The 13,638-nt window shown below is 43.5% G+C and overlaps 1 protein-coding gene across 1 annotated transcript in view; it reads left to right on the top strand.

Moving 5' to 3' along the window:
* Nucleotides 1–1,704: 1,704 nt before the first annotated feature.
* LOC121582796 (soluble lamin-associated protein of 75 kDa) overlaps nt 1,705–13,638 on the top strand; it is a 32,108-nt gene continuing 20,174 nt past the window's right edge. The window contains exon 1 of the mRNA XM_041898898.2: nt 1,705–2,416. The gene's annotated coding sequence lies outside the window, so the exon portion shown is untranslated. The remainder of the gene's footprint in view (nt 2,417–13,638) is intronic.

Genomic DNA, 13,638 nt, shown 5'->3' with positions numbered 1-13,638 from the left:
GACGGCGACAGGGGAAGCCTGATGCTTGATGGGGGTTTGACCCAAACAGAATTGAAGAATCAGGAAAGGGAGGACAGAGAGAGAGAAGAAAGAAATAAGGAAGTGAAAATATTGGAAGAGGAAGTAAGAAGAGGCGCGGAACAGCTGCAGGAGATGGAGAGAACCATACGAGACTTGAGCGAGGAAAGGAAACAAGGAAGTAGAGCAAACTCACCTCCCAGAGGGCACTATATAGACATGGGAGAAGAGCATGAAGAAGCAGTGAGAGAGAGAGAGTAGGAGGGGGCCAGTACCCACTGATAGCCTTACCTAATCTATTGGCAGGGAATGAAAGGGGCCCCAGCAACCTTAGATGTATACAGTAATAATAATAATAATAATATGCCATTTAGCAAACAGGCCATGAACACAGAGGACGTGGCCAGAGCGGTAGAAGGAATGACCCACCCCAAAACAGGAATAGTAAGGTTTGGGCTGCCGTTAGAGGGCAATGGGTTTCAGGGGATGCCCAGAGGACACTTTTGCCATGGGCCGATCACGGAGAGTATGTTGGGAAAATAACTGAATTGTGAAATAGCCTCAGAAAGACATGCAATCCATCATGAGCAGAATAACAGACAGGACAGAGCCAAGAAAGAGCAGAAAGGACCCAGCGGGTGTGAAAAGGGGGATTGTGGGGATCTATTCTCTTACAACTAGATGTGATGCCTAGCTTAGAAAGAATACATTAATGATTAAACATAATAGGTTTGTGATGTACTGATATAGATTGTTTAACATAACAAGCTGTGACTAATGTGAGGAACCGTTAGGGGGGAGGCTGAGATAGACTTGTGACACACACACACACACACACTGCCTCTTTGTTAAACCGCTCAAGGACATGTGTACTGCAACAGAAACAACTAACACCTGGCAACAGTGAAGTGCCAAGGGGCTGGGACCAACCTGTGCGCCATCGATAGGTTGGGTAAGTTTAAACCACACCCAGCCTCTACTCTGACAGGCCCAGCCTGGAGCAGGAACTATCTCTGTCAGAGTATTAAAGAAGAACCTTGGGTTGAAAAAGTTAGTTCTCTGACTGCCCTGCATGGTGTTTCAGTGGGCCCGTATATACGAACATCATATTTACCATTCAAGTGTTTGCATTAATTAAAATACTAGTCTATCTTATACCAGATTTGAATTGACGCAATTTGACACTAGCTACCACCGTATTTTAGAATTTTTCCGAGTAGATATACTAGATACGTTTTCAAAATTAGTAGGCAGTGCAGCATATTTAGGTTCGGGAAAAAGTTAATGCAAAACGTTATTGAATTCAAACTATCTGTTTACAGTTCCACAACAATTTGCTCTTTTTTTTCAGAAACTGTCAGATAGGCTACAGCAAATGTCACTTTAAAAGTGAAAAACATTCTGCCAACACCCACAGAGACATTTGATCAAGTTCGCCATTGCTATTTCCTTTAGAAACTCTTGGCCTAATTCCAATACTTCCAAAGTATACAGCAAATAGGGGCTTTATTGTGAACATACTGAACAAAAATGCAAATGCAACATGCAACAATTTCAAAGATTTTACTGAGTTACAGTTCATAGAAGGAAATCAGTCAATTGAAATAAATAAATTTGGCCCAAATCTATAGATTTCACGACTGGGCAGAGGTCCACCCACTTGCGAGCCAGGCCAAGCCAATCAGAAAGAGTTTTTCTGCACAAAGGGGCTTTATTACAGACAGAAATACTCCTGAACATCCCACCCAAAATGTTTTTTTTTCACTAATTGGTAATTTGACCAATCAGATCAGCTCTGAAAAAGAGCTTTGACGTGAAAAGATCTGACGTGATCTGTCTGCTATGCCTACTCTTGTTGCTGGGCTGAAAAGAGAAGCATTTCTCAATGCTTTGACTCCATCTACTGTTCAAAGGCTGCGTCTACACAGACAGCCCAATTATGATCTTTGTTTCTCCACTAATTGGTATTTCGATCAATCACATCATCTCTGTGTGGAATTGTAAAGCACCAGTATCACACACACGTTGTGAATATATTACTATGTAGCCTAGCCTAGGATTACTTCAAATAAATGCTTTTAGGATATCAGAGAGAGAGAGTGCAAATCAAGTTCTAACTTAAACTATAAAAAATGTCTTCAATAAATATTTGAGACATCAGTCGTATTGTGGTCCCCTGTTGGTTATGTAGTTGGAATGTTTACCTTGCACATTCTCTCTGTCCCAGCAGCCAAAGAACGGAACGCGCGCATCATGGAGAACGTGCGTACTGTCGCTCAGGCTACAAGCTATTAGCAACGGAGGCGTTCGTGGGTTTCAAAACATTCAAGAAATAAACTGTGTAGTTGGTGCAAAAATAAGTAAAATAAACAGACTACGTGTCGTCAGCAGGATTAAGGTGAGTTTCCGATTATTTCACGAACACAACGTATTTTATATTGGAGATATTTGTAGATTGTTGCGGGAGTGTTTGGAGTCCTGAAACGCGCTGGGATGAGATGGTCGGTGTGGCGGCTGTTTCGGCCCTGCTGATGAGAGGAAGCATAACTTTAGACATGATTACAGAATGGCTCACCAAGAACAGCTACCATTCTCTCTTTTTAAATGGACGTAGGGGGTGTTTTTGCATTTAGGACTGTGTTGGACAGATATGTTTGGATAGGGCCTGTGTTTTCACTAGTGGCGGCGTTCAAGAGCATGGTCAGGAATTTGGAAATAAAATTTTCAGTTTTAGGTGACGTGCTGTGAGAACAGGATTCGCAGAATATTTGATCCAAAGTTATTGTTCGTTCACCTGGGTTACTAGATCTAATTGCATTTCGCATAGTGTTTGTTTGATGAACTTCGTTAGGCGAACATAGTGGCAAGTTTTTGCTGAATCGGTCTTAACACTGCCAAACCTGTCCTGTAACCAACTAGAGATCGTAAAGTTGATGTGCGTGTGTATTGTTCTCTTTCACCAAGGCTATAGTTTAGAAGATAAGTACCTCTTCTGACGTTTCACATTATTGCCACCAGAAAGGGCTAGGCTACCTAGAAACGTTAACACCGAGTGAATGTCTGGATCAGGAATGTTACCTACAGTGAGGGAAAAAAGTATTTGATCCCCTGCTGATTTTGTACGTTTGCCCACTGACAAAGACATGATCAGTCTATACTTTTAATGGTAGGTTTATTTGAACAGTGAGAGACAGAATAACAACAAAAAAATCCAGAAAAACATGTCAAAAATGTTATAAATTGATTAGCATTTTAATGAGGGAAATAAGTATTTGACCCCTCTGCAAAACATGACTTAGTACTTGGTGGCAAAACCCTTGTTGGCAATCACAGAGGTCAGACGTTTCTTGTAGTTCTTGCACACATCTCAGGAGGGATTTTGTCCCACTCCTCTTTGCAGATCTTCTCCAAGTCATTAAGGTTTCGAGGCTGATGTTTGGCAATCGAACCTTCAGCTCCCTCCACAGATTTTCTATGGGATTAAGGTCTGGAGACTGGATAGGCCACTCCAGGACCTTAATATGCTTCTTCTTGAGCCACTCCTTTGTTGCCTTGGCCGTGTGTTTTGGGTCATTGTCATGCTGGAATACCCATCCACGACCCATTTTCAATGCCCTGGCTGAGGGAAGGAGGTTCTCACCCAAGATTTGACGGTACATGGCCCTGTCCATCGTCCCTTTGATGCGGTGAAGTTGTCCTGTCCCCTTAGCAGAAAAACACCCCAAAAGCATAATGTTTCCACCTCCATGTTTGACGGTGGGGATGGTGTTCTTGGGGTCATCGGCAGCATTCCTCCTCCTCCAAACACAGCGAGTTGAGTTGATGCCAAAGAGCTCGATTTTGGTCTCATCTGACCACAACACTTTCACCCAGTTCTCCTCTGAATCATTCAGATGTTCATTGGTAAACTTCAGATGGCCCTGAATATGTGCTTTCTTGAGCAGGGGGACCTTGCGGGCGCTGCAGGATTTCAGTCCTTCACGGCGTAGTGTGTTACCAATTGTTTTCTTGGTGACTATGGTCCCAGCTGCCTTGAGATCATTGACAAGATTCTCCCATGTAGTTCTGGGCTGATTCCTCACCGTTCTCATGATCATTGCAACTCCACGAGGTGAGATCTTGCATGGAGCCCCAGGCCGAGGGAGATTGACAGTTATTTTGTGTTTCTTCCATTTGCGAATAATCGCACCAACTGTTGTCACCTTCTCACCAAGCTGCTTGGCGATGGTCTTGTAGCCCATTCCAGCCTTGTGTAGGGTTACAATATTGTTCCTGACATCCTTTGGTCTTGGCCATGGTGGAGAGTTTGGAATCTGATTGATTGATTGCTTCTGTGGACAGGTGTCTTTTATACAGGTAACAAACTGAGATTAGGAGCACTCCCTTTAAGAGTGTGCTCCTAATCTCAGCTCGTTACCTATATAAAAGACACCTGGGAGCCAGAAATCTTTCTGATTGAGAGGGGGTCAAATACTTATTTCCCTCATTAAAATGCAAATCAATTTATAACATTTTTGACAAGCGTTTTTCTGGATTTTTTTTGTTGTTATTCTGTCTCTCACTGTTCAAATAAACCTACCATTAAAATTATAGACTGATAATTTCTTTGTCAGTGGGCAAACGTACAAAATCAGCAGGGGATCAAATATTTTTTCCCTCACTGTACCTTCAGAGGTGCGTGTGTGTGTGTGTGTGTGTTATACACTGCTCAAAAAAATGAAGGGAACACTTAAACAACACATCCTAGAACTGAATGAATGAAATAATCTTATTAAATACAGTGGGGAAAAAAAGTATTTAGTCAGCCACCAATTGTGCAAGTTCTCCCACTTAAAAAGATGAGAGAGGCCTGTAATTTTCATCATAGGTACACGTCAACTATGACAGACAAAATGAGAAAAAAAATCCAGAAAATCACATTGTAGGATTTTTATGAATTTATTTGCAAATTATGGTGGAAAATAAGTATTTGGTCAATAACAAAAGTTTCTCAATACTTTGTTATATACCCTTTGTTGGCAATGACACAGGTCAAACGTTTTCTGTAAGTCTTCACAAGGTTTTCACACACTGTTGCTGGTATTTTGGCCCATTCCTCCATGCAGATCTCCTCTAGAGCAGTGATGTTTTGGGGCTGTCGCTGGGCAACCCGGACTTTCAACTCCCTCCAAAGATTTTCTATGGGGTTGAGATCTGGAGACTGGCTAGGCCACTCCAGGACCTTGAAATGCTTCTTACGAAGCCACTCCTTCGTCGCCCGGGCGGTGTGTTTGGGATCATTGTCATTCTGAAAGACCCAGCCACGTTTCATCTTCAATGCCCTTGCTGATGGAAGGAGGTTTTCACTCAAAATCTCACGATACATGGCCCCATTCATTCTTTCCTTTACACGGATCAGTCGTCCTGGTCCCTTTGCAGAAAAACAGCCCCAAAGAATGATGTTTCCACCCCCATGCTTCACAGTAGGTATGGTGTTCTTTGGATGCAACTCAGCATTCTTTGTCCTCCAAACACGACGAGTTGAGTTTTTACCAAAAAGTTCTATTTTGGTTTCATCTGACCATATGACATTCTCCCAATCCTCTTCTGGATCATCCAAATGCACTCTAGCAAACTTCAGACGGGCCTGGACATGTACTGGCTTAAGCAGGGGGACACATCTGGTACTGCAGGATTTGAGTCCCTGGCGGCGTAGTGTGTTACTGATGGTAGGCTTTGTTACTTTGGTCCCAGCTCTCTGCAGGTCATTCACTAGGTTCTGGAATTTTTGCTCACTGTTCTTGTGATCATTTTGACCCCACGGGTCAAAATTGCTCCCACAGTTGATTTCTTCAAACCAAGCTGCTTACCTATTGCAGATTCAGTCTTCCCAGCCTGGTGCAGGTCTACAATGTTGTTTCTGGTGTCCTTTGACAGCTCTTTGGTCTTGGCCATAGTGGAGTTTGGAGTGTGACTGTTTGAGGTTGTGGACAGGTGTCTTTTATACTGATAACAAGATCAAACAGGTGCCATTAATACAGGTAACGAGTGGAGGACAGAGGAGCCTCTTAAAGAAGAAGTTACAGGTCTGTGAGAGCCAGAAATCTTGCTTGTTTGTAGGTGACCAAATACTTATTTTCCACCATAATTTGCAAATAAATTCATAAAAAATCCTACAATGTGATTTTCTGGGATTTTTTTTCTCAATTTGTCTGTCATAGTTGACGTGTACCTATGATGAAAATTACAGGCCTCTCATCTTTTTAAGTGGGAGAACTTGCACAATTGGTGGCTGACTAAATACTTTTTTTCCCCACTGTACTTTTTTCTTTACATAGTTGAATGTGCTGACAACAAAATCACACAAAAATTATCAATGGAAATCAAATTTATCAACCCATGGAGGTCTGGATTTGGAGTCACCCTCAAAATTAAAGTGGAAAACCACACTACAGGCTGATCCAACTTTGATGTAATGTCCTTAAAACAAGTCAAAATGAGGCTCAGTAGTGTGTGTGCCTCCACGTGCCTGTATGACCTCCCTACAACGCCTGGGCATGCTCCTGATGAGGTGGCGGATGGTCTCCTGAGGGATCTCCTCCCAGACCTGGACTAAAGCATCCGCCAACTCCTGGACAGTCTGTGGTGCAACGTGGCGTTGGTGGATGGAGCGAGACATGATGTCCCAGATGTGCTCAATTGGATTCACCCCCTCCAGCCACATGAGGTCTAGCATTGTCTTGCATTAGGAGGAACCCAGGGCCAACCGCACCAGCATATGGTCTCACAAGGGGTCTGAGGATCTCATCTCGGTACCTAATGGCAGTCAGGCTACCTCTGGCGAGCCCCCCAAAGAAATGCCGCCCCACACCATGACTGACCCACCGCCAAACCGGTCATGCTGGAGGTCATTTTGCAGGGCTCTGGCAGTGCTCCTCCTGCTCCTCCTTGCACAAAGGCGGAGGTAGCGGTCCTGCTGCTGGGTTGTTGCCCTCCTACGGCCTCCTCCACGTCTCCTGATGTACTGGCCTGTCTCCTGGTAGCGCCTCCATGCTCTGGACACTACGCTGACAGACACAGCAAACCTTCTTGCCACAGCTCGCATTGATGTGCCATCCTGGATGAGCTGCACTACCTGAGCCACTTGTGTGGGTTGTAGACTCCGTCTCATGCTACCACTAGAGTGAAAGCACCGCCAGCATTCAAAAGTGACCAAAACATCAGCCAGGAAGCATAGGAACTGAGAAGTGGTCTGTGGTCACCACCTGCAGAACCACTTCTTTATTGGGGGTATCTTGCTAATTGCCTATAATTTCCACCTGTTGTCTATTCCATTTGCACAACAGCATGTGACATTTATTGTCAATCAGTGTTGCTTCCTAAGTGGACAGTTTGATTTCACAGAAGTGTGATTGACTTGGAGTTACATTGTGTTGTTTAAGTGTTCCCTTAATTTTTTTTGAGCAGTGTATATCAATCTCCCAGAGAGGGTGTGTGTGAGGGTATGTATAGAAAGCAATCCATTATGTTACAGCAACCAAAACAACGTGTGTGTTAAAACAAGCAAAAATGCTCATGATTTTACACTTCCAAATAGGTATTTGTCTCTGTCTGAGAGTGCACACACTATTAACTTTGTGTGTGTTGGCTATAGGGCTACATCTGCTGTGTGACATCACACATTCTATATGTACCTATGAGCAAACTCTGAAGCCCTGACTGGGTCTGTTTCCTGCTCTGCCCCTATAGACCAGTGTTATGTAACATGCTACACACACACGTGCACAGCCGGACTCGCACACAAACGTAGCGCGAGCCAAGGGTTAACTACAGCAGGTTTTTACTGTGTGTGCATTGGATAGGTATACGTTGTGCTTTTTTTTTCTTCTATTTGGTTCTTCGTAATGTTCAATTTCTGAGATGTTTTAGTGCAATTAGTGTGGTGCTCTTTTGGCCTTTGTGATGCACAATCAATGCACTATTATTTGGAGTTTCACGTGAATTCACGTCTCCACTGCACATAGACACAATGCATAAGATCACTTACACACAGACTTCTCAATTTTTGCCTCCAGTTCCAAGCAATAACAGCAGTAGGTTTTCCTCAAACTATTCAGAAATGAAGAACCTACTATACAGTGGGGAGAACAAGTATTTGATACACTGCCGATTTTGCAGGTTTTCCTACTTACAAAGCATGTAGAGGTCTGTAATTTTTTATCATAGGTACACTTCAACTGTGAGAGACGGAATCTAAAACAAAAATCCAGAAAATCACATTGTATGATTTTTAAGTAATTCATTTGCATTTTATTGCATGACATAAGTATTTGATACATCAGAAAAGCAGAACTTAATATTTGGTACAGAAACCTTTGTTTGCAATTACAGAGATCATACGTTTCCTGTAGGTCTTGACCAGGTTTGCACACACTGCAGCAGGGATTTTGGCTCACTCCTCCATACAGACCTTCTCCAGATCCTTCAGGTTTCGGGGGCTGTCGCTGGGCAATACAGACTTTCAGCTCCCTCCAAATATTTTCTATTGGGTTCAGGTCTGGAGACTGGCTAGGCCACTCCAGGACCTTGAGATGCTTCTTACGGAGCCACTCCTTAGTTGCTCTGGCTGTGTGTTTCGGGTCGTTGTCATGCTGGAAGACCCAGCCACGACCCATCTTCAATGCTCTTACTGAGGGAAGGAGGTTGTTGGCCAAGATCTCGCGATACATGGCCCCATCCATCCTCCCCTCAATACGGTGCAGTCGTCCTGTCCCCTTTGCAGAAATGCATCCCCAAAGAATGATGTTTCCACCTCCATGCTTCACGGTTGGGATGGTGTTCTTGGGGTTGTACTCATCCTTCTTCTTCCCCCAAACACGGTGAGTGGAGTTTAGACCAAAAAGCTCTATTGTTGTCTCATCAGACCACATGACCTTCTCCCATTCCTCCTCTGGATCATCCAGATGGTCATTGGCAAACTTCAGACGGGCCTGGACATGCGCTGGCTTGAGCAGGGGGACCTTGCGTGCGCTGCAGGATTTTAATCCATGACGGCGTAGTGCGTTACTAATGGTTTTCTTTGAGACTGTGGTCCCAGCTCTCTTCAGGTCATTGACCAGGTCCTGCCGTGTAGTTCTGGGCTGATCCCTCACCTTCCTCATGATCATTGATGCCCCACGAGGTGAGATCTTGCATGGTGCCCCAGACCGAGGGTGATTGACCGTCATCTTGAACTTCTTCCATTTTCTAATAATTGCGTCAACAGTTGTTGCCTTCTCACCAAGCTGCTTGCCTATTGTCCTGTAGCCCATCCCAGCCTTGTGCAGGTCTACAATTGTATCCCTGATGTCCTTACACAGCTCTCTGGTCTTGGCCATTGTGGAGAGGTTGGAGTCTGTTTGATTGAGTGTGTGGACAGGTATCTTTTATACAGGTAACGAGTTCAAACAGGTGCAGTTAATACAGGTAATGAGTGGAGAACAGGAGGGCTTCTTAAAGAAAAACAAACAGGTCTGTGAGAGCCGGAATTCTTACTGGTTGGTAGGTGATCAAATACTTATGTCATGCAATAAAATGCAAATTATGTGATTTTCTGGATTTTTGTTTTAGATTCCGTCTCTCACAGTTGAAGTGTACCTATGATAAAAATGACAAACCTCTACATGCTTTGTAAGTAGGGAAACCTGCAAAATCGGCAGTGTATCAAATACTTGTTCTCCCCACTGTAGGTACGCAGAGCTTATATCCCCCTGCTTATACCCATCTGTTAACTCCCATTTCCCCAGTGTGACAGTAGTGTGTAACATGGGAGCAACCAGAAAGGGTTCACAGGAGCAGCACAAACTGTCAGCAGGGAACAGGGCAGGTTAACACCACACCCCCACCCTGGCCTAACGGAAAACACAGCAAAGCTCTGGAATGCCATGGTAAAGTTATGTGGGTGTGGGGGCTATTCAGAGAGAGTGTGTGTGGGGGTTGGGAGAGGGTTGGTGTGCCCGTGCGTGCGAGAGAGAGGGAACGAGAGAGGAGACCTATACGTTTACCCCAAACCTGGATCATATAGGTGGGGCGCTGAGCCCCCCCCTCCCGAGGCTATAGGCATTAGTGACACGTGCCAGCCCAACCCCAACATGTTCAGCTGAAACCAGTTGGAACCAAAGTTCTGGTCAAGAAAAGGGCTGAGGGGGAGCACAGAGTTGTAGAGCTAGCTGCAAGTTGAGGGATGCCTATAGGGAAACGCATTCACCCAAAGTAACTAACATGTCATAAGGGACGTAACTACATATGAGGACTCCAAGGTCCGGACCTCTGTAATTTTTTCTAATTTGAGAAAAATGATAAATGTGTACACAAAGAAAATCTATTACAGGTCAACATCTAGAACTATTGTACCCAGCGTTGATCAAAGCTCAGAAAGCTTATATTCTTGATCTGATTGAGTTTTAATTGCGCCTGCCTCTTTGCGAACGAGTGGAATCATGAACAGTGTTTTGTTATGTTCGCCTGCGTCCCCCGGATTTGCCTTAGCAGCACATTCACCATTCTCCCAAATGGCTAACTCCGCTCTCTCGCAGCACATGCAGAGTGCCTGAGACATGAAACAAACTATCCCAGCTTGGGATGGCTCAATTGGGCAACTAGAGACGCTGCTGTCAGTTTGTTACGCTGCTGACAGTCTGTTGGCGAGATGCCGGACAAAAGGCCATTTTAAAACAGTGTCTACAGACATCCCCAAACAAAAACCGATTCTGAGAATGAGTGCACAACTGATAAATAGTCGCTTATACTTTGCCTTCAGAAAGTATTCACACCCCTTGACTTTTACCACATTTTGTTGTTACAAAGTGGAATTAAAATTGATTGAATTGTCATTTTTTGTCAACAATCTACACAATACTCTGTAAAAGTTCTAACTTTATTTTTAATTAATGGAAAATAAAACACTCATATATTTTGATTAGATAAGTATTCAACCCCCTGAGTCAATACATGTTAGAATCACCTTTGGCAGCGATTGCAGCTGTGAGTGTTTCTGGGTAAGTCTCTACCGTGTATATTTGGCCTTACGCTTTAGGTTATTGTCTTGCTGAAAGGTGGATTTGTCCTCCCAGTGTCTGTTGGAAACCAGACTGAACCAGGTTTTCCTCTGGGACTTTGCCTGTGCTTAGCTCTATTCCTTTTATTTTTATCCCCCCAAAAAAACACCTAGTCCTTGCTGATGACAAGCATACCCATAACATGATGTAGCCACCACCATGCTTGAAAATATGTAGAATGGTACTCAGTGATGTGTTATGTTGATTTTGCCCCGAAATAATGCTTTGTATTTGGGACGAAAAGTTAATTTCTTTGCTACATTTTTTGCAGTATCACTTTAGTGCTTTATTGCAAACAGGATGCATATTTTGGAATATTTGTATTCTGTCAGGCTTCCTTCTTTTCACTCATTTAGGTTAGTATTGTGGAGTAACTACAATGTTGTTGATCCATCCTCCGATTTCTCCTATCACATCCATTTAACTCTGTAACTGGTTTACACTGGCCCTGTGTAGCTCAGTTGGTAGAGCATGGCGCTTGCAACGCCAGGGTTGTGGGTTCGATTCCCACAGGGGGCCAGTATGAAAATGTATGCACTCACTAACTGTAAGTCGCTCTGGAAAAGAGCGTCTGCTAAATGACTAAAATGTAAAATTAATCAGACAGCAGCCAGTGGTCCCAAGAATATAAGCAAACGCATGACCAGGACAAAATAACGAAGTGGATGTGAGTTTGTATGTGAAAGTGCAATGCAGATTAGTAAATACTTTGTAGTAGTTCCCTGTAGCTCAGTTGGTAGAGCATGGCGCTTGCAACGCCAGGGTTGTGGGTTCGTTTCCCACGGGGGGCCAGTATGAAAATGTATGCACTCACTACCTGTAAGTCGCTCTGGATAAGAGCGTCTGCTAAATGACTAAAATGTTTAAAATCACCATTGGCCTCATGGTGAAATCCTTGAGCGATTTCCTTCCTCTCCGTCAACTGAGTTGGGAAGGACGCCTGTATCTTTGTAGTGACTGGGTGGATTGATACACCATCCAAAGTGTAATGAATAACTTCACAATGCTCAAAGGGATATTCAATGTCCCTTTTTTTACCCATCTACCAATAGGTCCCCTTCTTTGCTAGGCATTGGAAAACCTCCCTGGTCTTTGTTGAATCTGTGCTTGAAATTCACTGCTCGACTGAGGGACCTTACTGTGGTATACAGAGATGGGGTAGTCATTCAAAAATCATGGTAAACACCATTATTGCACAGAGTTAGTCCCTTCAACTTATCTGACTTGTTAAGCAAATTGTTACGCCTGAAATTATTGAGGCTTGCCATAACAAAGGGGTTGAATACTTATTGACTCAAGACATTTCAGCTTTTTATTTTTTATAAATTTGTAAAAAGTTCTAAAAACATAATTCCGCTTTGACATTATGGGGTATTGTGTGTAGATCAGTGACACAATCAACATGTAATCAATTTTAAATTCAGACTCTAACACAACAAAATGTGGAAAAAGTCAAGGGGTGTGAATACTTTCAGAAGGCACTGTAGATATGTCAATCATCAAGCAGCAGCATTTTTATTTTTAGCGAAAACCTGAAAAAACTGGGGGAAACAGAAACCTGGAAAAACAACAAAATGGGATTTGTGGAAAAAACGAAACGGAATCCGGCAAAAAATATGCAACCGATTTTATAGGGACCTACTACTAGTGGTGTATCCTCTGTGTCTGAATGGGGGTTATAGTAGCCCGTTGGTTGTCTGGCTGTTGACTCGTCCTTTAGTTCTCTTTCGGTTGTTTCTCTGTGTCGTCCTGGTAGTGTGAGATCGGGGGTGACAGACAGCCACAGAACATCTCAGGACGAATGGGACTGCTGCCAACTGTCTGGGACAGGGGGAACCTGTGTGTAGGATAGTGTACGTGCGTCCGAGAGCGAGTGTTTTGCCTGTACACAAATGTGCAGTAAATTTGTGTGGTTGTGTGTGTCTGCACCCCTTGAAAGCCTGTGTGTCTCTGGTGTAGGCGTGTGTCTCTGAGTCGTGACAGTAACACAGAACTGTGAGCAGTGTGTGAGAGAGGTCTGTCTGTGAAAACTGGGTGCAACAGGCCCGCGCCACAGAAGATATGAACTGGTTTTCATTAGTGCTGAAGTGCGTGTCTGCTTCGGCTCACGGAACAGGCCCTGAGCCCTAGTGTAAAGTCTCCTCTGGTGGACGTGGTTCTTATACTGTCTAATAGAAAAACTGTGAAACAGCGTTGATAGAAAGCACACACACCCTCTCTCTTCTTGCTCGTAGAACATACAGTATATCTAACCTATCTATAAGGGATAACATTGCCTCATAACATTTAGTACAATGGACCCATTTGTTTTCCATTTCCATATCTGATTATTTGAACGATCTGTTTTGGTTTTCTTTTGTTTGTCACTTAATTCAATATCTGACTATTCACCTATAACATATAGTCTTGATCTCCTTCATAGATCTCCTTCATATTAATAATTCTCATGTGAGGGACCTTTCTGCAATAAGACCGTGGTGACTGTCATTTCTAGAGACTATAAATAGTATGATAAATTAGCTGACAAAATGTCAGTGTTTTTCCT

The sequence above is a fragment of the Coregonus clupeaformis genome, chromosome 15 (assembly GCF_020615455.1).
Source record: "Coregonus clupeaformis isolate EN_2021a chromosome 15, ASM2061545v1, whole genome shotgun sequence".
Taxonomy (NCBI): Eukaryota; Metazoa; Chordata; class Actinopteri; order Salmoniformes; family Salmonidae; genus Coregonus; species Coregonus clupeaformis.
This window is presented reverse-complemented; position numbering and strand designations above follow the sequence as displayed.